The sequence below is a fragment of the Zootoca vivipara genome, chromosome 7 (genome assembly GCF_965207765.1).
Source record: "Zootoca vivipara chromosome 7, rZooViv2.hap1.1, whole genome shotgun sequence".
In the NCBI taxonomy this organism is placed as follows: Eukaryota; Metazoa; Chordata; class Lepidosauria; order Squamata; family Lacertidae; genus Zootoca; species Zootoca vivipara.
The window spans coordinates 15,425,353-15,446,084 of record NC_142590.1 but is presented as its reverse complement, the minus strand read 5'-3'; the positions used below and the strand labels follow the sequence as shown (position 1 = coordinate 15,446,084).

Here is a 20,732-nt window from a genome sequence, read left to right as displayed (position 1 = left end):
CGCAACATGGGGCCCAAACCCACAATCCTGAGATTAAGAATCCCATGCTCTACCAACTGAGCTATCCCAGTGTACATCCAGCGTATAACCAAGTACATCCTGTAAGCCTAAAGTCAGCACACCCCAATATAGATTACAGGGCTACCTGGGAGACAGAGGGGAGAAACTGCTTCCTTATGCCGATGCACTTTTGAGTGACGCAAAAAATAAATAAATATGAATTTGCACAAAAGAAAAAGATATGACAGCAGGGAAAGGGCTGCTGGTGCCTTTTGTGAACCATGCTACGGGGCCCTTAGCCCAAGCCTGCCTTCTGGACTGCAAGCATCACCACCAGCATCAGAAGTCCTTAGGTTGCCTGAGGAGGAAGGAATAATGGGTTTTGAACCTCATTTGGTGCTTCATTGTGGGGGCACCTCCACACCCACCCTTGGAAGTGTGCTGTATGTTGTCCCACCAATCCCTTGGCGCTGCTAACAACCCCCAGCCTGCCATTATAGGGCAAACAGACGCAAACCCCCTGAGCAAAAATAGTTTTGGCGCGAGTTCAGTGCAGCTCCACTCAGTGCAGAAGGCCTTCTACCAAGGTTTCAATACGCGCCTACCGTATTTAATTATGCAAGGGCCAAAGACTGAGCGGGGTGGGGGGAGGTGCGGAGGTGACTAAGGTTGACAACTGACAACTCCCCCCCCCCTAAAACAAACAAACGAGGGGAGCCCCTATGAAGGAAGGGCATTGGGACAGGGGCCATCTCAGAAGACCGCCTTCCCTTTTCCAGAGAACTCTTTTCTCCAAAGCGCGCAAGCGCAGTCGCACTCTCCCCCCCCCGCCCCGTCCACATCTCCACACAAACACACCCCCGTCTTACTTACAACCAGCCCGTGAAACGGTGGGGGTGGGGGGAAGGGGAGAGGGAAGGAAACGGCACTGACGGCGACCAATGAGAGGCAGGGACACCATGCGAAGCAGCCAATGGAGACCGCCTGGTGGGAGGGCCGCGCTCACGAGCAGGTCCCGGGCGAAGTATCTATGGCGGAGCGAGCGCGCGGGCGCCGAGGCCAAAAAGAAAAAGGAAAGAGGGTTGATGGGTTTGGGGTTTTTTTTGAAGGCGGGGACCATCTACCGAACGGGGCTTGCGAACTTCTCCTCAGCCGTTTCCTCGCGCGGCGTCATTTCTCTCTCAGCAGCAGCAGCTTCCTCCACCCACCAAGCGCGCGCGCACGCCCCTCCGCCACCCCTCGCCTCGGTACTTTCGGTTACCTCAGAAGGCTGGGCTGGCGTCGGTTTCAGTTATTTTTCAAATCTCCCTCAGGCAGGGACGCGGTAATACGTGGGAGAGGGGGGAGTGAGGGTTTTGTGTGGAGAAGGAGCGCAGCCCTCAGCCTCCTTCTTTCCCCCCCTCCTCCTACTCGCTCTCTCGCTCGCTCTTCCGTCTCCTGGTGCCGCCGCTGTCAAGGCTGTAAACATCCCGGCATCCCCGAGGACAAGAAGGCGGGGTCGGGCGCACCGCCTACCGGCCCTGCCTCCCTTCCAGCCGCCGGCCGGCCGCCCGGATGGCTGGCTGGCTGGACGGCCGTCGCTGGCTCCCCGCGCGCGCAGTTACTACACACGCGCGGAGAGCACGTCCTGGCCGCCGCCAGAAGCAGATGGAGGCAAAAAGGTAACCGTGGCTTCGCCTTACAAAAAAGTTGGGGGCGCGAGAAAGGAAGGGAAACAGCGCGGGGAAACGGCTCCACGCCGTTACTTTTCTCGCACACACACACACGTTATGGGCTTCACGCGTTCTGCCCAGTAAGGACTCCTGATTGACTGGTTCGGTTCATGACCTAGGAACCGACGGGGAGTGTCTAGAGCCACCCCAATATAATATCTCCCCAAAAAGTTGCCATTCCAATGGTGTGCGTTACCACGTCATGTGATCGATTATACTGGGAAGGGCTTACCCCCCCCACACACACACATTATTTTATTCAAGTTGGCATCCCTGGATCATGACATTTAGAGCAAGCAGCTTGCTTCTCCTTACCATCACCCTCACCCCAGTCAATACACACGTGATTGTCCCGCTTTGAATGTGTGCACTTTGCAAGGGATTCTCCCCCCCCCCCGAAATATCCCCAAATGCCCCATCTCTGCAGCAGTGGGTGCTGTCTCCCCAGTTTCCTGGCTTCAGAGGCAGATTACACATTACAGCAAGATTTCCCAAACTTGGGTCTCCAGCTGTTTTTGGACTACAACTCCCATCATCCCTAGCTAGCAGGACAAGTGATCAGGGATGAAGTAGTCCAAAAACAGCTGGAGATCCAAGTTTGGGAAACCTTGCCCTACCATGTTTCTCAGACTTAGGTCCCCAGCTGTTTTTCCCACTGATATCTAGGGGTAATGGGAGTTGTAGTCTAAAAAGTTTCAGGGAGGTTGGAGGATTGAAAAAGTTCAACTTACCGTACTCTTGCTTCGGATCTGGGGTGTATTCAGTTTTACAGTTTCCCTTCATTGGACTAGTTCTGCACATCCTTCTCAGCAGTTTAAAGTGCAGATACATTTGCTTTGGCTATGCCGCTGGTGATTCCTGCAGCAGCACAGCTGGGGGGTTTTAAGTGCAGTCAGCAGAGAGCCAGCTGAATGCAGCACAGTATACAAATATTTAGACAAGCAGGTCTGTCTCTCACATACTGCAGGAAAGACCAGTCTTACGTTATTGTGCCCTGAATAATAAAGTGGAGCTGCCTTCACATAGTTTTATAAGTCCATATATCACATGTATAAAATGGAACAGACAAATACAGTGGTGCCTCGCTTAACGAATGCCCTGCTTAACGAAATTTCTGCTTAACGAAAGGATTTTTCGAGCAGAGGTTGCCTCGCTAGACGAATTTGTTTTATGAAAAATTTGTCTAGTGAATTGCGGTTTCCCATAGGAATGCATTGAAATTCAATTAATGTGTTCCTATGGGCAAAAAAAAATTCCATGCATTCCTATGGGTTTCGCTAGACGAATTTTTCGTTATAAGAAAAGACCCGTGGAATGAATTAAATTTGTCTAGCGAGGCACCACTGTACAGTTCTTTCAACTGTGTTGCACCATTTTCTTCAGCCTTCGGTTCTCAAATGTTGTTGAACAACAACTATCAGGCTCAGTCATTTTAGTCAATGGCCAGGGATGATAGTAGTCCCAACAACGTCTGCAGACCTATACTCTTAATGTGTATATACCATACCTAAACCATATGGTGTGAAATGCTTGTGACATAATGAACACACAAATAAATATGCTGGAATGCAGCTTCCTAGTTAACACAAAAGCAAGAATGTACAAATGTATACAGTGGATAAGCATACCCACCTGTAAAACATGTCTCCCTGGTGTTAACTTTATCTATCTATCTATCTATCTATTTGTTATATTATTATCCCAGCTTTCCGCCAGAGAGCTAAAGATGGCATACATGGTTCATTCCCTTCCCATTTTATCCATATAACAACACTCAGGTTAGGCTGAGCAGCCATGACTAGTCCAAGGTCACCCAGTGAACTACATACCGGTAGCTGAGTGGGAATCTGAACCCTGTTTTCCCAGGTCCTAGTCCACATTCAAACCACTACAGTTTATTGTACCTCTGCATATCTACGAAGCAGTTAACGTACCAGTAGAAGGCATGTGATTGAAGGCCATATCTGGAGAAAACTTGTCACAGCTTGCTTATAGAAGAATGGGCCTCAGAAGCAAATTGTCCAACAACCAACTTTTAATTCATAATGAAACATTAATTCCATTGACAAGTAATGCAAATTTCTCTTTCTTAAATCCAACTACAGGAGCTAATGAATAAACGGAAGTAGTACTATGAAAATGAGAACTGTTTCTACTGCATTTTCACTTTTAGCAGGCAAAAATAATAATATTTCTGTTGAATAAGAGAAATATATTCCCCACAACAAAGCATCTTTCAGATCTGGAAAGCATCACTGCAATTTTATTTAAGCAAGTTTGTAGAGAGATGAATGAATACCTTTCAGTATTGAAACGAGTTTTATTTCTTCACTTACTCTCATGAAAATATCCCTTCTGGCACCCTCGGCAACCTCTTTCATTTTTAGATCAGCTATTTATGCAGTATAAGCAATGATATTTCTAACAAAGGCCCTGAGGAAATTAGTAAGTCAGTTGGCCTCTCTTCTCTAGAGTTACTAGAATCATCAATAATTCAGCAAACATTCTGTTTAATACAGCATTTGGGTAATTGGGTACAGTCGGCCAAAAGAAATGGACTTGAACATGTTGAAAAGCATTATGGTTCTGGCTGTAGAATGAGGTTCCACAGCAATATTTTAGAGAGCTTCTTCCTCAACTAAATCACAAATTTCCAGAAGTGTACTGTACTTTAAAATCTGAATGCCACTGGTACAAAGAATGATAGACCCATCATGCTTCCACTACAGTTTATAAAGATCCCACAACAGCTAATCAGCTACCAAGAACCATGAAAAATGGGCCACCATTGGTTCATCAATGTGGACAGCAATCTTAAAAACACCGAAAAGGGAGTACCGGTAAGTTCTATTGAACACAGTAGGATTTACTTCCAAGTAAATATGCTAAGGTTTGCACTGTTAGTTTCATTTGGAAATAACCCAAGAAGGGAGATAAAAAGTTTGAATAATATTCTTTGGTTTTTTCCTTCATCTATTTGAGTAGCAAGGGGAACAGGTGGTGCTGTGGTCTAAACCACTTAGCCTCTTTGGGCTTGCCAGTCAGAAGGTCAGCAGTTCAAGTCCATGCAACAGGGTGACCTCCCTTTGCTCTGTCCTAGCTCCTGCCAACTTAGCAGTTTCAAAGCATACTAGCGTGAGTAGATAAATAGGTACTCCTGTGGTATTTAAAAGATACGATACTGTTCTGTTTTGGAAATACAATAATTATATAGGTCTTGTAGAGGGCAGTTAAGTAAACCTGCAAAAAAGTAGAAGAAACTATACAAACTACAGGCAGTAATTACTGGAAGACGACCAGAATATTGGTTCACCAGCTAGTGCTCCTAAACCTCTAAACTAATTGATTTCAATAGGACTTAGGTGCATCTAATGCAGGCATCCCCAAACTGTGGCCCTCTAGATGTTTTGGCCTACAACTCCCATGATCCCTAGCTAACAGGACCAGTGATCAGGGAAGATGGGAATTGTAGTCCAAAACATCTGGAGGGCCAAAGTTTAGGGATCCCTGATCTAATGCTTCTCTGGACTGGGAACAGAAAATATTGGGACTACTAAGTAAGTCAGGGTGATATTAAATTGATTTCAAACGGTCTGCTCCAAGTAGGACTTTGTTTGATATCACCCTCAACCTGCAGTGGGTCAAATCGTTTAAACAAAGCAGCATTGACAGTGATATGCTTTTGTCATAATTTTGTAGTGGTGAGGTCTTGAACAAGGCATTCTTCTCAGATAATGGCAATTACTTAGAACTCTGTGCCCATTTTATTGGACAGTGATGGAATGATGACAGTGGAAATTTATGAAACCTAAGGGAAAGGAATTTCCTCATGAATTTGTTTTGGTTTCTCAATGCCTGCGCTTGCTAGGAGAACTTATTATGACATTACATTCAAAGTCCTGGATGCAAACAGTTTAATCCCTAAGGACTCAATACCAGTTTTGCTCTGTTGAATAGATGGCAGGCATGCTGGAGGAGCAGCACAGTCAGTGCATATTCCCTCCACATGGCTAACCATGTAACTTCCATGATGTGACTAGCAATGTGAAACCTTGACCCTGTTCTTAAATGTGAATCTTTCTGTTTTGGAGGGGCAATGCATTAGGATAATAACAAATAACATCTTTAAGTTTCAATATGATATGCCATTACCATTAGGAAGTGGGCTAGGAAATAATTTAGGGGCATATATGGTGGAATTTTACTGCTACTGCTGTGTTAAGTACATCCTGCAAGCTGCCTAGATAAGAGACCATTCAAGTCTCTCTGTTTGAGTGTAAAAAATAAGAGCAGTATACATTTATGGTGGTTCGAATCCCCGTGACGGGGTGAGCTCCCGTTGTTCAGTCCCTGCTCCTGCCAACCTACCGGTAGCAGTTTGAAAGCATGTCAAAGTGCAAGTAGATAAATAGGTATCGCTCTGGCGGGAAGGTAAACAGTGTTTCCATGTGCTGCTCTGGTTCGCCAGAAGTGGCTTAGTCATGCTGGCCACATGACCTGGAAGCTGTACGCCAGCTCCCTCTGCCAATAAAACAAGATGAGCGCTGCAACCCCAGAGTCGTCCACGACTGGACCTAATGGTCAGGGGTCCCTTACCTTTACTATACGTTTATGGCAGCATAACCTGTATATTGGAATGCAGAGGATTTCTGCTTAGCAGAGGATGAGATGATCTAAAATGCAGGGACGGAGTGGCAGATTGACTCTACTTATCCATAATTGTTTTTCTGTAATGGGATTGCATGGCTAGAATTAAACCCTATTGGGAGAATACTGTAATGGCTAAAGAGAATCAGTTTCAGGAACAAAAGCATTGAAAGGATTCTGCACCCCATACCACTAGTCCATGGTACATTGTATAGGAATTTGACCTGATCTATATTCTCAGTACTAGATCCTGATTTTGTGTGTCCTTCAGTGAGATGCACTAGCTGCCCCCTGGTAGCCCACCCCCTGCCACCAGGTCAGCTTACTGCCTTCACATTCCTCTGTCAGTGACACTTCAGATTAGCATGGCTCAGACCAAGCAGTATCTCCATCGGACCCTGCTGCCAGGCAGCTGAGTTTGAGCCCACTGTTGACTTTTGCCTCTGCTTGATGTGGAAATCAATGTGAGTGTCTTACCTTACAATTTCCATTCTTTTGTGTATGCCAAGTTTTGAGTGCCTTATTTTTTCATTTAAATTGAAAGGGCGGTGGTTGGGTTTTTTATGTTACCATCACTTTCAAACAAATTATAATTAACCAGTAGACATAGATATGGAATCTTACTTTTTCCTACCTTTCATATGCAGATCGAGATACACAGAGAAGACATTTTTAAATGACACTTTAGTAAAGATTTGCATACACCCTTGATCTTGAAATTATAAAATTTGACATAAGGTTCACACTTCTAAGTACAATATTTAATGAGATGCAGAATTTTGAAAATGGCAGTGTTCACTAAAACTTCTATGTATTGTGGGATTTGTAAGGATGTCTACTCATTGAGGACAATTTATCTGTCAAAGATCATCAATCAGCAGGAATTTTCACATTAAATCATTATATTTGGTTGGTTAAGAGTGATCATCACCTTGAGATAAGACAATCAGTTCAACACAATCTTACATGATAGAAAAACCTACAGGGTAACCCAGTGGTCTAAGATAGCCTTAGAGAGTGGTTGGCAAAAGACTAGGTAGAGATAGCTCCTGTGCTTTTAACAGCTGCATGACAGAAATATAGATGAAACTCTTCCCATTACATTTATTATAGTACCTATGATTCCCATTGCCTAACATTATGGAATCTTTTTAAGATTCTTGTCAAGGTGCTGTTGCGGCTACGCTTGAGTAACAACGTCCGAGTCTGCTCTGTCTTTAAAAGTTTTATTGTGCATAGTATTTACAGTGCAAAGATGGCAACGAACATGACCTCTCAGTCACTCGCAGAATCCGGGAGTGGACGCTTCCTGTTGCGCGTCCAGCATAAGAACTTGGGAACCTCAAAACGCCGCCCCCAACCTTACGTTTAGGTGCGCGCCTTAAATCAGGCGACGGAAGCGGCTGCCTGCTCCCCTCCACCTGTTGGTCAGGGCGGTGCAAGGGCTCTCCTACATCGCTGAGTCTTAACTGCTCCATCCCACTAACTTCCTCAATTCCCCCACCTGACCTGCTGCTGCTGCTCTCACTGGTCGAGGTGCTGGTGTGGAGGATGGGCGGAGGCTCCCTGTACTGAGGTCCCCTGACAGTTCTTATGGTGAATCTTTTGCCACTTAATAAAAAAAAACACCCAAAACTAAGATGAGTTTATATATTGGTTAAATTGACCCATTTCCCCAGACTTTGGCTGCATTTCTCAATTACTATTTAAAATCACAAACATGAAAAGTGAACTTTAATAGCAGACTTTATTCACCCTTTTAAAATATGCCTCTTTTGCATCTTTCTGAAAGCAAGATAATCGTGTCATGTTCTGAACTGCACCATGATTGATAGTCTCAGTCCTTGGGATGCAAACAATTACCTGCTTGAAAGGAAACTGAACAAAACCAGTGTACATTGACATTTAACTTATCTCTATGGTTACGATTTAGTTTTTTAAAATAAATGCATCAATTGCTGTATCTGACAGTGCCCATTTAAACATACAATCCCATCTTAGAAAATCAGGAACTGTAAGATGTTTTGATATCAAAGGGGCTTTTAACAAAGGTAGAACTGAGGTTTTAAATGTCACAACTTAACTTTCCAAGGCCTGGCATGTTTCTCTGACTAAGGTATTTGCATTTTATGAGAAAACACAGCATTGGAAAGCTTAACCAAATCCACAACAACATGTACTTGCCTATGACATTAAACAAAACTATATACTTTATTCACTTAACAAGGCTGCTTCTGAAGTAAATGTTGCTTCATTTACAGTTGGACTGGTAACTCATATGAGAAACCATTTAACTATGCCATATTTATGTATATTATGCCTCCATTAATTCTTTGCTCCAGTGGGTAAAATCAAAATTATATTTCCATACAGAAACCTAATTTAGCAAAGCAGCCCAATAATGGAACTGATGTCATAGAACCACAGAAGTGTAGAGTTGAAAGGGATCACGAGTCATCTAGTCCAAACCCCTGCAATGCAGGAATCTTGCCCAACATGGGACTCCCGTTCATGATCCTGAGATTAAGAGTCACATGCTCTACCAATTCACTATCCCTCTTCAGAACATTCAGCTCATCATTAACTGCTATATAGCATGGAAAGCTCAGGGTTTTGTTTACCAAGCACAAATTAGACATTACATGCAGATACACATAAGATTACAACAACATCCAGGACTGTGGTGCCTGTGGCCCTCCAGTTGTTCGACTCCAAACCAGCCCCAGCTAGCATCATCAGTTATCAAACAGTAGTTTGTTAAGACTACTGGGAATTGTAGTTCTGTGAAGCATCTCAACTCTCAGCACCCTTAACAGATGACTGTTCCCAGAATTCTCTGAGGAAAGACATGGCTTTTGAAGTGGTATAAGAGCACGTTAAGTATATGGTGTGGATATGTTCTGCAGCCTTCACCCAAAATGTTATTTTTATTGAGTGGTAACTGGTAAGCCACTCTGGGAGCCTTTACAGCTGAAGATATAAATGCTTTGAAAAACTTACAAATAAAATCATCAAATTGTAGAGTTGGAAGGGACCCTGAGGGTTGTCTAGATCAGCCCCCAACAGTGCAGGAATCTCAACTAAAGCATCTATGACAGATGGCTATTAAACCTCTGTTTAAACACCTCCAGTGAAGGAGAGTCCACTGCCTTCCAAGGGAGTCTGTCCCACTGTGAAACAGCTCTTACCATCGGAACGTTCCTGATGTTTAGTAGGAATCTTCTTTCCTGTACCATAACTTGAATCCATTGGTTCAGATACTACCCTCCTCCAAAACAAGAGAAAACAAGCTTGCTCCATTTTCCATGTAACAGCCCCTAGATATCAAAAGATAGCTATCATATCTCCTCTCAGTCTCCTCTTTTCCAGGCTAAACATACCAAACTCACCTAGATACTTTTCACATGTACTACTGGCAAGCCAGGTTTCCCCCATCTTATATTTGTGCAGCTGGCTCTTTCTGCTTATGTGTAGATCCTTCCATTTGTTCCTACTGAAATTCATTTTGTTCGGTTGGGCCCACTTTTCCAATATGCTAAGATCATATTGAATCATGATTCTGTCTTCTGTGGCATTAACTACCCCTCCCACTTTGGTGTCATCTGCAAATTTGATGAGCATCCCCTAAATTCCTGCATCCAAGTTGTTTTTTATAAAGATGTTGAACAACAATGGGCCAAGCACAGAACCCCACTTCTCACTTTTTTACAGGATGACAAGGAACAATTAGTGACCACTCTTTGGCTTTGGTCAGTCATCCAACTACAAATCCACCTAACAGTTACCTCATCCAGCTCACAGCTTTTCTGCAAGAATTTAATAGGGGAATTTGTCAAAAAGCCTTGCTGAAATCAAGATACACTATGTCTACAGCATTCCCCTGATCCACCAAGCTTGTAACTTGATAAAAAAGAAAAAGATATGAGATTCCACCGGCATGTCTTATTTTTGAGAAACCCATGTTGGGTCTTAGTAATTAGAGCATCATTTTTAAGTGCTCATAGTTTAATTATTGTGTGAAAGCTACCATATTCTGCATGGTGTAGCAAGAGGTTGGGGGACATACCAGGAGAAAGGCTGAAAACAGTGCCTTCTGTACAATCTAGAAGTTTTGAGTGAACCTCAAAGTTCCTCCAAAGTTCATGATCTTAATTTGTTTTTGCAGACACTTATTGTTACACAACAAACATGAAATAAAAAGACCAGTACAAACAGTAACCAGAGTAAATGGATAGTGGAGTCTTTCAGCTCAGCTGATGTACACAGTGGTTGCTTTGACCACATGGCTTCGCAACTACTTTTAAGACCTTTCAAGTCCTCATACATGGCAGAAGGGAGAATTCTCCACTATAAGCACAACGCTCTATCTGCAAGGATTCCAAAATCACCAGTGATATATTCATGATATATGCACCTTTTAAGTAAAGGATAGAATTTGAATGTTCAGTGCTGGATTAAGCACACAACTATATTATATGGTATCCCAGTTTGGATAAATGCCTTCAACCAGGCTACTGAAAGACTGAAGCTTTCCTTTGGGGGAAGGGAATGGTGTACCAAATTGTGTCCCCTAAGCTGCCCTATGTCTTGAAAGAAACCAAAAAGACTTTTAGTAACAAAAGCATGGCTGCGAACGTTTAAGTTTTTGTTGTAGCTGCATTATAGATCAGAACCTAATAGTCTTGCTGTGGCCATGTCTGCTGAATATCAATAATCAGGATGGCTAAGAAGGATTGAGAACAAAATTAAACTGATAGGTATCTCACTAAACTCCTTGTACTGGTTATCAGAAAAACCTGCATTTGAGATAATTAAATGCAGATGATTAGACAATGAATTTCCATAACTTAGTAGCCAAATCAAAAATAAGGTTCCCCCCCAATGCCATTTTTACATCTGAAAACCAGGACCTGTCAGGAATTTTCCTGACGTATGGCAAGTCTAGAAATAACATCTATGCAAGTCTGGGGGTGGTGCGATGTGGACAGCAAATGGCAATGTATCTCTCCTGTTTGACCAACCCAAATCAACATGCTAGCAACATGCTAGCAAGACTGAATGTGCTACCTTCGGCAATGCTACAGGGGAGATTCCAGAAGATACAACTTGCAGAGAGACTATGCACCTGTGGACAGAGTCCTATAGAATCAGTCATGCATGTTCTATTGCACTGCCCCTTGTATCAGACGATTTGATCTAAGTTCATTAATCAGTTGGTTGTTAGCAGGGAGTGGCATGCAGATTAATGTAAGGTAGCCTTCCTTATTTTTACTCAGGATGGGGATAAGATGGAGATAGTAACCAGGTTTCTGCAACAAAATGAGGATTAATGAATGTTATACATTATTTTAATTGCTAGATGTTGCAGAGTGATTTTATTGTACTGAACTTTACTGGAATATTGTCTAGATGACAATAAAGGTTTGAGAATTGGGATAGAAGCTGAAAGCACTGCAGCCGCAAGACTTACATCCCCTGCAATAGCACTGTGGGTTTTCTATTTGTATCAAGAAGGAGAAATACAGAAGTGTCAGAGCAGACTTGACTCTGCTGCATTTATCTAGGATAGGATGCCACTTTAGCAGGACTGATACAATCCAGGTGATTTATGCCATAATAGATGGAGTAATCCCATAGGATATGGCTACCATGGCTTCCCTTGATGATTCCTCTTTCTTTGTGATTCTGCTTCCCTTTAAACACAGGTTCAGTTCTCTGTAAGTTCTCTGTTCTCTCAGTGAGCAGATCACAATTTCCAGGGATCAGGTAAATAATTTTTCCCAACCAAAATTGTCACCCATACATTATTTCAGTCAGCAGATTACTCACAAATGTTTCCCTGTTCACATTTCTTTGAGCATTTGAGACATGCCGCTTGTTTTGTTCATAATTCATTTCTTTAAAATTCCTGTGGCTGAGTCGCTAATGAGTTGAGTTCTTGACATTGCTGTTCTTTGAACGTGTAAATCACTATGAAAATATCATTACAGTCTGTAAAAGGAGTGGAAAGAGAGAAAGCAAAAGCCAGGTATGACTTATTAATTAGGTCAGTGTTAAGGATAAAATTGATAACATTGCCAAAAGTTTAGCAGCACTGGAGAAGAAAGAAACAAGTGACGTGGATGGAACATGCATCCCTGTCCTTCCAAAATCCTGCCTGTCAGAGAAATAATTACTATATGAAAGAAGATGTTTACCTACTGAACTGATTTAACCATTGGTTTTTAGAATCTTGGAAACCCCCTTCTATGGTGGCTCACCTCAGAATATGGTGGCTGTTTTACCCCTTCACATGGCAGATAAACAGCAGTTATAATATGAATTCCAGAGGTGATTTGGAAAAGAGATTACTTTCTCCTGAAGTGCACAGAAGTAATGTTCTGTATATTTCAACCAATTTCAAGCTAGAACTAGGGAAAGCTTGGAGAGAGCTTGTACATGTGACTGTATCTGTATTTGGGAGTCCTGGGGAAGAAGAAAGTCTGGCTGGTGTATCAGAGTTCCATGACAGTATGTATTTCGGATAATGCCCCACACATCATTTACTTTTCCTGTATCACTCTGGCTCTGGAACTATCCTGTGTTGCTTAGATCTAAAGCTGTCTTAAAAACTGTATTCCCTCATATAAACCTGCCTGGGTTTTGAGATCTTCAGGGGAGGCCCTTTTTCAGTCCTGCCACCCTCACAGGCATGCTTTGTGGGGACATGGAAAAGGGCCTTCTTGGTGGCTGTTCCCAGACTCTGGAACTCCTTCCCTAGAAAAGCTAGACTGGCTCCCTCCTTGTTGTCTTCAATGAGTTCTTACCACATTTACTTAGAGGTAGGTCTTACCAATTTCAGTTGGATGTCAACCTTCAAGCTACAGCACCAAGGGTGAACTATCTAATTAGTCCTCTCCTCTTGTCACTTTCCTGCTTTTTGGCCTGCTTTTTATTCTCTGGTATTTTTCCTCTCACTCTCCTTCACGCCTGCTTTTCGTGAATGGCAAAAGCAGATGCATAAAGGCGTACGGATGATCAAATCTGCCAATTTCGGCTCTCTCCATTCCCCATTTGAACTTGAGACCTGTTGCATGCAAAGCACACACTCTCCCAATCATACACAACCCTTCCCAATGTTGAAATTAGAAATACATAATATACCAGATGTGAAAATCATGTTTTGCCCATGAGATTGGAAATGGTATAGTGTCATGACAAAAAATGGCTTTCCACATTTGATCTGTAAATTTTCTCAGCAGTTGTACTCTAAATTCACTTCTATGACCAAAATTTACTAGACTTCCGAGTCCAGCACTGGGTATGCAAAGCCACATCCAGATTATCAGATTTCATGGTTTCTAGGTGGACATGAGTATAAACTATTCCCACATTAGCATTTTTACCTACCTTGCTTTGTAGGTAGATTGCCCTGGAGAGGAATCATGGGGAATGCCCTGCCCTCCTAGCTGCCACAGATAGGCTGAATTTGAATTCTGGGTTTGGCGGGAACCCAGAAGCCATTGCGACAGCCAAGAGGCATGGCAACGGCCAAGAAGGAAGGGGCATGGCTGTGGTAGGATGGGGAGCCCCGGGCCGGGCCGCAAACATTGCCCACCATTGGATTGGTGAGCGGCCATTTAGGGCCTCTGAGGGAAATGCTAACACTCTTATTTCCTAATTAAACACAAAAGTGTGGAATGTAACCAGATATGTTCACAGTATTTCTTGGGATTTTGATCTTGTGAGATTAATCAAAGAAAAGGGTTATACAAATTAATTTTTTCATACATTATTTTATTTTATTGCTCTGTGTGCACAATAACTCTCTGGATTTTCCATTGACCCCCTTTTAAAATCTTCAAGGAGAATATTTAACTCTGGGGTTGTTTCTTTACCTCCACTGAAGCTTTTTTTAAGAGACTGCTGAAGGTTTGTAATGATGAAGCAAGATTATAAAGAAAAACAGTCATTACTCTTGCAGCCCTTTTTTCTTCAATTAGTATTTCTAATCACATTAGACATGTTTCCAGTATCCAGAGAGGATGCCTGATCCCTACAGCTATCGTGAACCATTAACTTTAATTAAAATTTACAAGTCTAATGTTGTTACATCTGCTAAAAGCATTAACTGCCATGTTAATTACCAAAATGTTAATGTTGCGTTAAAATATGAATGTTCCCTTTTGACAGATCCTCTCTGGTCCCACATTCCACACCCCCACCTTGCTGGAACGTGTCCTAAAAACTGCAAAATCTGAAGGAAAAGCATGAGCAGGAACTGAAATAATAAACAATACCAGTAAAATCTTTATCTGAAGATGAAACTTCCTGGCCAAAAAGATCAGTGTCTAAAATAAATACGTAATGATTTTTTCATATCTAACATACTGTGTTAGAATTGCAAAACTTTATTTAAAAATTACTCCATAAGGTTGGGATAAATTGCTCCATAGAGGAACTAGATATTTATACTACATATTCACACAATGTGGATTTTTTTGGTTTTATTTTGCAGGTTAATATAATACATAAGACTTCATTCTCAACTCCTTACAACTTTTAGGGTAAAATAAAAAAATTCCTTCAGTAGCACCTTAAAGACCAACTAAGTTTATATTTTGGTATGAGCTTTCGTGTGCATGCATACTTTTAGGGTATTTAAGTTCAGGAGGGAGAAAGAGGAAATAAACCCTCCTTTTGTATTTGTATTACTTTGGGAGTGTATCTCAGAATTCATATTTGCATGAATTAAATTATATCCCTTATCCGGGATATAAAGAAAAGTGTATATTTACGGAATGCATATTCAGATATCAGCCCTCAAGTGCAGGTCTGTTCACACAATGTTGCAATTTCACAACAGATTTCCTATGGAAATGTTACAGATGAAACTAACCTGGGTCATTAACAGGAAACAGACATATCACCAGTTGGCACAGTTCCCACAGAGTGTTTGCACAGAAGTGAACTTGTAACATATACAAATAAATAAATAATCATTGTATAAGCATGAAGTATATGCAATGTGCAAGAAAATTCCCTTTCAGTGAGGTGGATCAATCTCCATGCCAGATAAAGTAATGTGGGTAGCATAAGGTTACCAGATTTTTCCCAATGAATCTGGGGACACTTTTCAACTTCAATGGATTTTGTATGGGGACTGATTTGTAAATCTGGGGACTGTCCCTGGGAAATGGGGACATCCGGTAACCTTAGGATAGCAGCCCATACTTTTCACCTACATGTCTGAAGCTATTTGAAAACCAAGTATCTGGGCTCTAAGATTGAATCCTTTTCTTTGCCATTTTGGTCTGCTGAAGAGCAAAGATATACAGATGGAAGCTCAGGTCAGGAAACCAAAACCCTGATATTCTAATTCCTTTTCTTCTGATTTTATAGGGTCATATGCATCACATGATACCTGATTACTCCACAATTGATGGGTTGCCACTGAATTGTTCACAGTCAATTGAAAGGCATTGTGTTGAAGTAAGCAGAGGCGATAAAGTGAGGTGAGGTGATACAGTTGTTAGTGTCTGTTCTGCAATGGCTTCCACCAAAATGGAGAAAACCTTATAGGTGCATAGGAACCAAGCATAGGAAGCATAGGAAACACAGGCCTCAGTTTATTCCTGTACACTTTGAAGCTATCCTCTAACCATGGATTCCTTCTACGGTATGTCTTGTTCCTACATACTAGTTTCACTTTATGCCAAACCATTGAATTATAAACAATAAATATGCATATACAGTATAATAAACCAGTCCTTAGATCAGGGATGAGGAGAATTGGATCCTCTTGTGTTGTTGGACCAGCTCCCATCATTGCTGATCATTGACCATGCTGGCTAGGGCTGATGGAAGCTGGATTCTAAGAACATCTGGACAGCCAAAGGTTCCCCATCCCTGCCTTCCATTATACACTTTGGTGTGACTGCAGTCTTAGATGTCTTTTCTCTAAATGCATTCATATCTTTCAAAAAGTAACACACAAAGTGATTGTGAGAGGAAACTGCATTCTGGCTGAGGCCCAATTTGGACTTTAAGAAGTAGTAAGGGGGCGGCACTGTGGGTTAAACCACAGATCCTAGGGCTTGCCGATCAGAAGGTCGGCGGTTCGAATCCCCGTGACGGGGTGAGCTCCCGTTGCTCTGTCCCAGCTCCTGCCAACCTAGCAGTTCGAAAGCACATCAAATTGCAAGTAGATAAATAGGTACTGCTACAGCGGGAAGGTAAATGGCGTTTCCATGTGCTGCTCTGGTTCACCAGAAGCGGCTTTGTCATGCTGGCCACATGACCTGGAAGCTGTACACCGGCTCCCTCGGTCAATAACGCAAGATGAGCGCCACAACCCCAGAGTCGGTCATGACTGGACCTAATGGTCAGGGGTCCCTTTACCTTTAAGGTACCTTTCTTTGCAAAAGAAGCAAATTTTTCAGAAGGAAAAAGAAAAACATTTCTCAGTCTAATACAGGTGTTGCCAGAGATGGTGTGAGACAGGGCCGTCTTAAGCCCTCCAGCGCCCCCCCCCCGCCCCGTTTCCCAGCGCGGCTGTCTGGCGGGCACAGCGTGCAGCGCGGCTGCCGCAGGCACAGCATCACGGCGCCCCCCCGGCGGCCCAGTACCCTGCCACATTGCGCCACCCAGCCTTGCCTTAGAGCCAGCCCTGGTGTGAGATGATGGGAAAGTACTGCTGGGTCTATGGTGGCTCCTTCACACATGCAACCCATCACCTAATGCTGTGGTCACCATGTGATAAGCATTCAGGTTTATCACCAGCTGTTAAATAAATGGTTGGAAATAAAAGTTGATATCCTCCTTAAAAATCAGCTAAGAAAGTCCATCAATTTCAATGTGATTTTGTTGTGTGTTTTCAGAAGGATTTTTTTTTAAAAAAAGATTATTTGTGGTGCATAATAAGCCAACTCAAATCATGAGCCAAATGTGTGATTATTTTATTCCCTGTAAAGAACAATGAGACTGTCATAATGGAGCTGTTAAAATTAAGCAATCAAGAGAACAGGATGCTGAAGTGTACACTTCTGACAAGCAGCATAGAAGATCTACAGGCAAAATTAAGATTCACGCCCGTAAATTTAAAATATAGGATATGGCATGGAGTTTAACAGTACTTATTTGCAATCATACTGAGAAATTAGGTGGCATACTGTTAACTTCAGTCATTAAAATAATTATTCAACTTAGAAGAGATGTAACACAATTATATGCTAATTATGAAATTTGCCACAATCTTTAGAAGTTCAAAAATTGAACACCTTCAAAAACTATAGTACACAGACTCTAACAAAACTGTATACTAGGCCAAATGTTGTATTTGTTGCAAAATGTGACTTCTTTCTAATAATTATTTATGGGTTCCATGTTTCTTGCATATTCAAAATACAGGAAATAAATGGCTTGGGATGAATGGGAATCTCCTATAACTTCTGGTTTTGAGGAAGCAAAGTCAAGTTATGTTCTGAGGAGGAAGTAGTTTTTGAGGCTATTTTCTTAAAGCTCTCCTAGCATGGTATGATTGGGTTTTAGCACTGTTCAGTGGATGCTGGTCCATTAGGGCAAAGTACTCTGTTAAATTCATTCTGTCCTCAGCGATCCTCCACCTCCTTGCCTCCTTACTTGCAAGCCCAGGAGGTCGCCCTGGCTGTTAGCTTCTTCCTTAGTCTCAATGTTGCCCTTGTAGAGCTCTGCTGGGAGATGGATGGGGGCAAAGCTAGAATTACTCCCTTCTCCCTAACAGGAACAATGGGCACTAGCCACCACTGGCACAGCTGCTGTGTTGGGGAAAGGACTTGTGCAAACCACTCAACCTAAAAACTGATACCTGGAACAGGGATGAGCTAACTTCTGTTCTGTTTGGCCTACTTTGTTCCCCGCACTCCCTGTACTCAACTGCTTTATGTTGCATTTACACAGGAGAATACATAACCAGGATGTTTAAACAGTTAAGGCATAATTAATCTGTGTTGAGTGATCCTAAATAGGCATGCGAGAAGCAGTGCCTTCTAGATGGATTAGGTTACTATCCACCATTCCAGGGTTCTTTGCAAGAATTCAACTAGCAGCAAATCAGCTTGGCCCTCGTCATTTGTCTTTCACCTATGAAAACCAGATTTCTCATTCTGTGCTGAAATCCTATTTGCCTAGCAGCAAACAATTACATATCCACAAACAATGAAACAAAATGACCTACAACTTTGACTGTTTTCCCAAGTGTTGTCTGCAGACTCTTTATCCCTCTGGAAAAAAATGGTTTGCCAAGTTCTCATTTTCAGCTGTGAAACAATCTAAAATGGCTAGCAAATACCAGTGGTGACATGCTGGCAGAAGTTCCTCTTGTCCTGCAGAAGTGCAAATAGAACATACAAGTGCCTTCTCCAATATTAAATCATCTGCTGCCTTCTGCCCTTTACGATCAGTGATACAGATCTTGTTCCATGTTCCATCTGGACTAGGGAGTTCCATCTTAGCACCCTTTCTGTACTGGCACCTCAAGATGTCGAGTTCTGATTTCCGCTGCCAATCATATAAGAGACACATCTAAAACACTGTTTACAGACATGCATTGGTGGATTCATTTTTCATGGGTGCAGCTTGATTTCTGTTGAGCTGTTTCTACAAAATACAGTATTGTGTTAGTATTCTGTTTTGCCATGATAGAAATAGAAATCCATAAATTGATGGATACATTGTCCAAGGTTGCTGCCAGATGACCTGTCTGTTGAAGGTCCATTCTGATATGTTTGGACAAATTTCACAGGCAGTTTATATGACATTGGCTGTTCATTGAGCATTCATCCTGATTTGTTGGTGAGGAGGCTATGCAATGTCATGTCAAGCAGTTGTCATCCCATCCTTTATTGTATGCTCCCCTGGCACTTTCCTTAACTGCAAAACATCCAGCAGGTTTGATGCACAGGTGTTACATATCCACTTCAGTTGTTCAACCTGAATTAGCACTAAAACCCACCTGCAAAACAGCAACAGTCTGGAAGCATCCCAAGACACACGGGGGAGAAAATGATGGCCTGAGGGAGCTCCATTCCCTCTTCACACACTTCAGTCCTGGGATTCATAGAGAAGGGATTTAAAGCACCAACAACCAGCCCTCCAATGTTTTGGGACTACAACTCCCATCATCCCTAGCTAACAAGACCAGTAGTCAGTAGTTTGCCTATGCCTGATTTAATCCCCAAATGCCACAGGCACATGCAACTTCCCCCCCTTGTCCACTGTAACAATCCGCCTGGCTGGGGGGAAAAGACTTGCAGGACAAAAAAGAATAATGCTGCTTGAGCAAGGCAAGCTGTATTTACTAGTAATTTTTCTTTTAAGGGGCCTTCACAGAGAGGGGATCAAGAGAGCTCAAGTTTTCCCTACTATGAGAAGCAGTCACTCCTTTGCAGCTTCAGCTTCTGCTACTTCTAAGCATAAATCAGTTCCCTGAAAGCACCTTTTATTTATTCTGCTCGACTGGAATAATTCAATGGATGATTCACTTCAATGAAGTTATTTTGCATGTAGCCAGCCCAAACCCAAAGGCAATCTTCTCATGGGCTTCACACAACACATTTTCCACTGAAAATGGTAAAAACAATAGTGATTACCTCTTTTTTTCCTTTTTAAAAAATGAAACGGGTGTCTGAAAATGTTTCCTAATTTCATGCCAGAAGGCAACTCACTTCTGTGGGCTTTGATTAGCTTGTGTACTGTTCACAGCCTGGAGCAATTTCTGTAAAAATAAGTTGGGGTTGGGCAGAGGAAAGTGGCCTCTCTCAAGACAAGTGCCAAGAGATGGCTTTTTGCTAAACCTCACCTCTAAACCTCATTTTGTAACTTGGGTACCAACAATTTAGAAAAATAGCAGGCTAAAGCAGAAAGAGCACATTTGCTACAAAATAAGCTCTATTCTGTTCCATTAAGTTACTTTGTTCTCAGTGGGAATTTGTTTTTAATTCCATTTAAGTCCCATCTTTTCCTCCAAGGAGCTCCAGTTGGCATACATATGGTTGTCCGCCTCCTCATTTAATTCTCACAACAACCATGTGAGATAGGTTATGCTGAGAGGCAGTGACTGACCCAAGTCACCCAGTGAACTTCATGGCAAAAATAGGATTTGAGCCCTGGTCTCACATGTTCTAGTCTGACAGTCTAACCAGTACAGGCACACACACCCTATTTATGTGAGGGATACATTCCACATCATCACGTGGGTACGCCTGCCCCATTCTGTCCTCTTCTGCTGCCGATTATGGCATGTGTGGATGCAGTCACACATGCACTGAATGTGCATAAAATGGGAGTTGTCTGTATACCGAGGGCCGGCGCGTCCATATAGGCGAGCTAGGCAGCTGCCTAGGGCGCCGTCATGGA

General features: G+C 42.5%; 1 protein-coding gene and 1 long non-coding RNA gene across 8 annotated transcripts in view; one reads left to right on the top strand and one right to left on the bottom strand.

The window, feature by feature from the left end:
- Positions 1-1,454, bottom strand: part of NEK7 (NIMA related kinase 7) — an 83,934-nt gene extending 82,480 nt beyond the window's left edge. For all 7 annotated transcript variants that reach the window (XM_035121366.3, XM_035121369.3, XM_035121365.3 and 4 more), the window contains exon 1: positions 1,262-1,454. The gene's annotated coding sequence lies outside the window, so the exon portion shown is untranslated. The remainder of the gene's footprint in view (positions 1-1,261) is intronic.
- A 28-nt stretch (positions 1,455-1,482) lies between these two features.
- The window catches only part of LOC148684988 (uncharacterized), a 106,191-nt gene continuing 86,941 nt past the window's right edge, over positions 1,483-20,732 (top strand). Inside the window, exon 1 of the long non-coding RNA XR_015950951.1 lies at positions 1,483-1,661. This is a non-coding gene — a long non-coding RNA (uncharacterized LOC148684988). The remainder of the gene's footprint in view (positions 1,662-20,732) is intronic.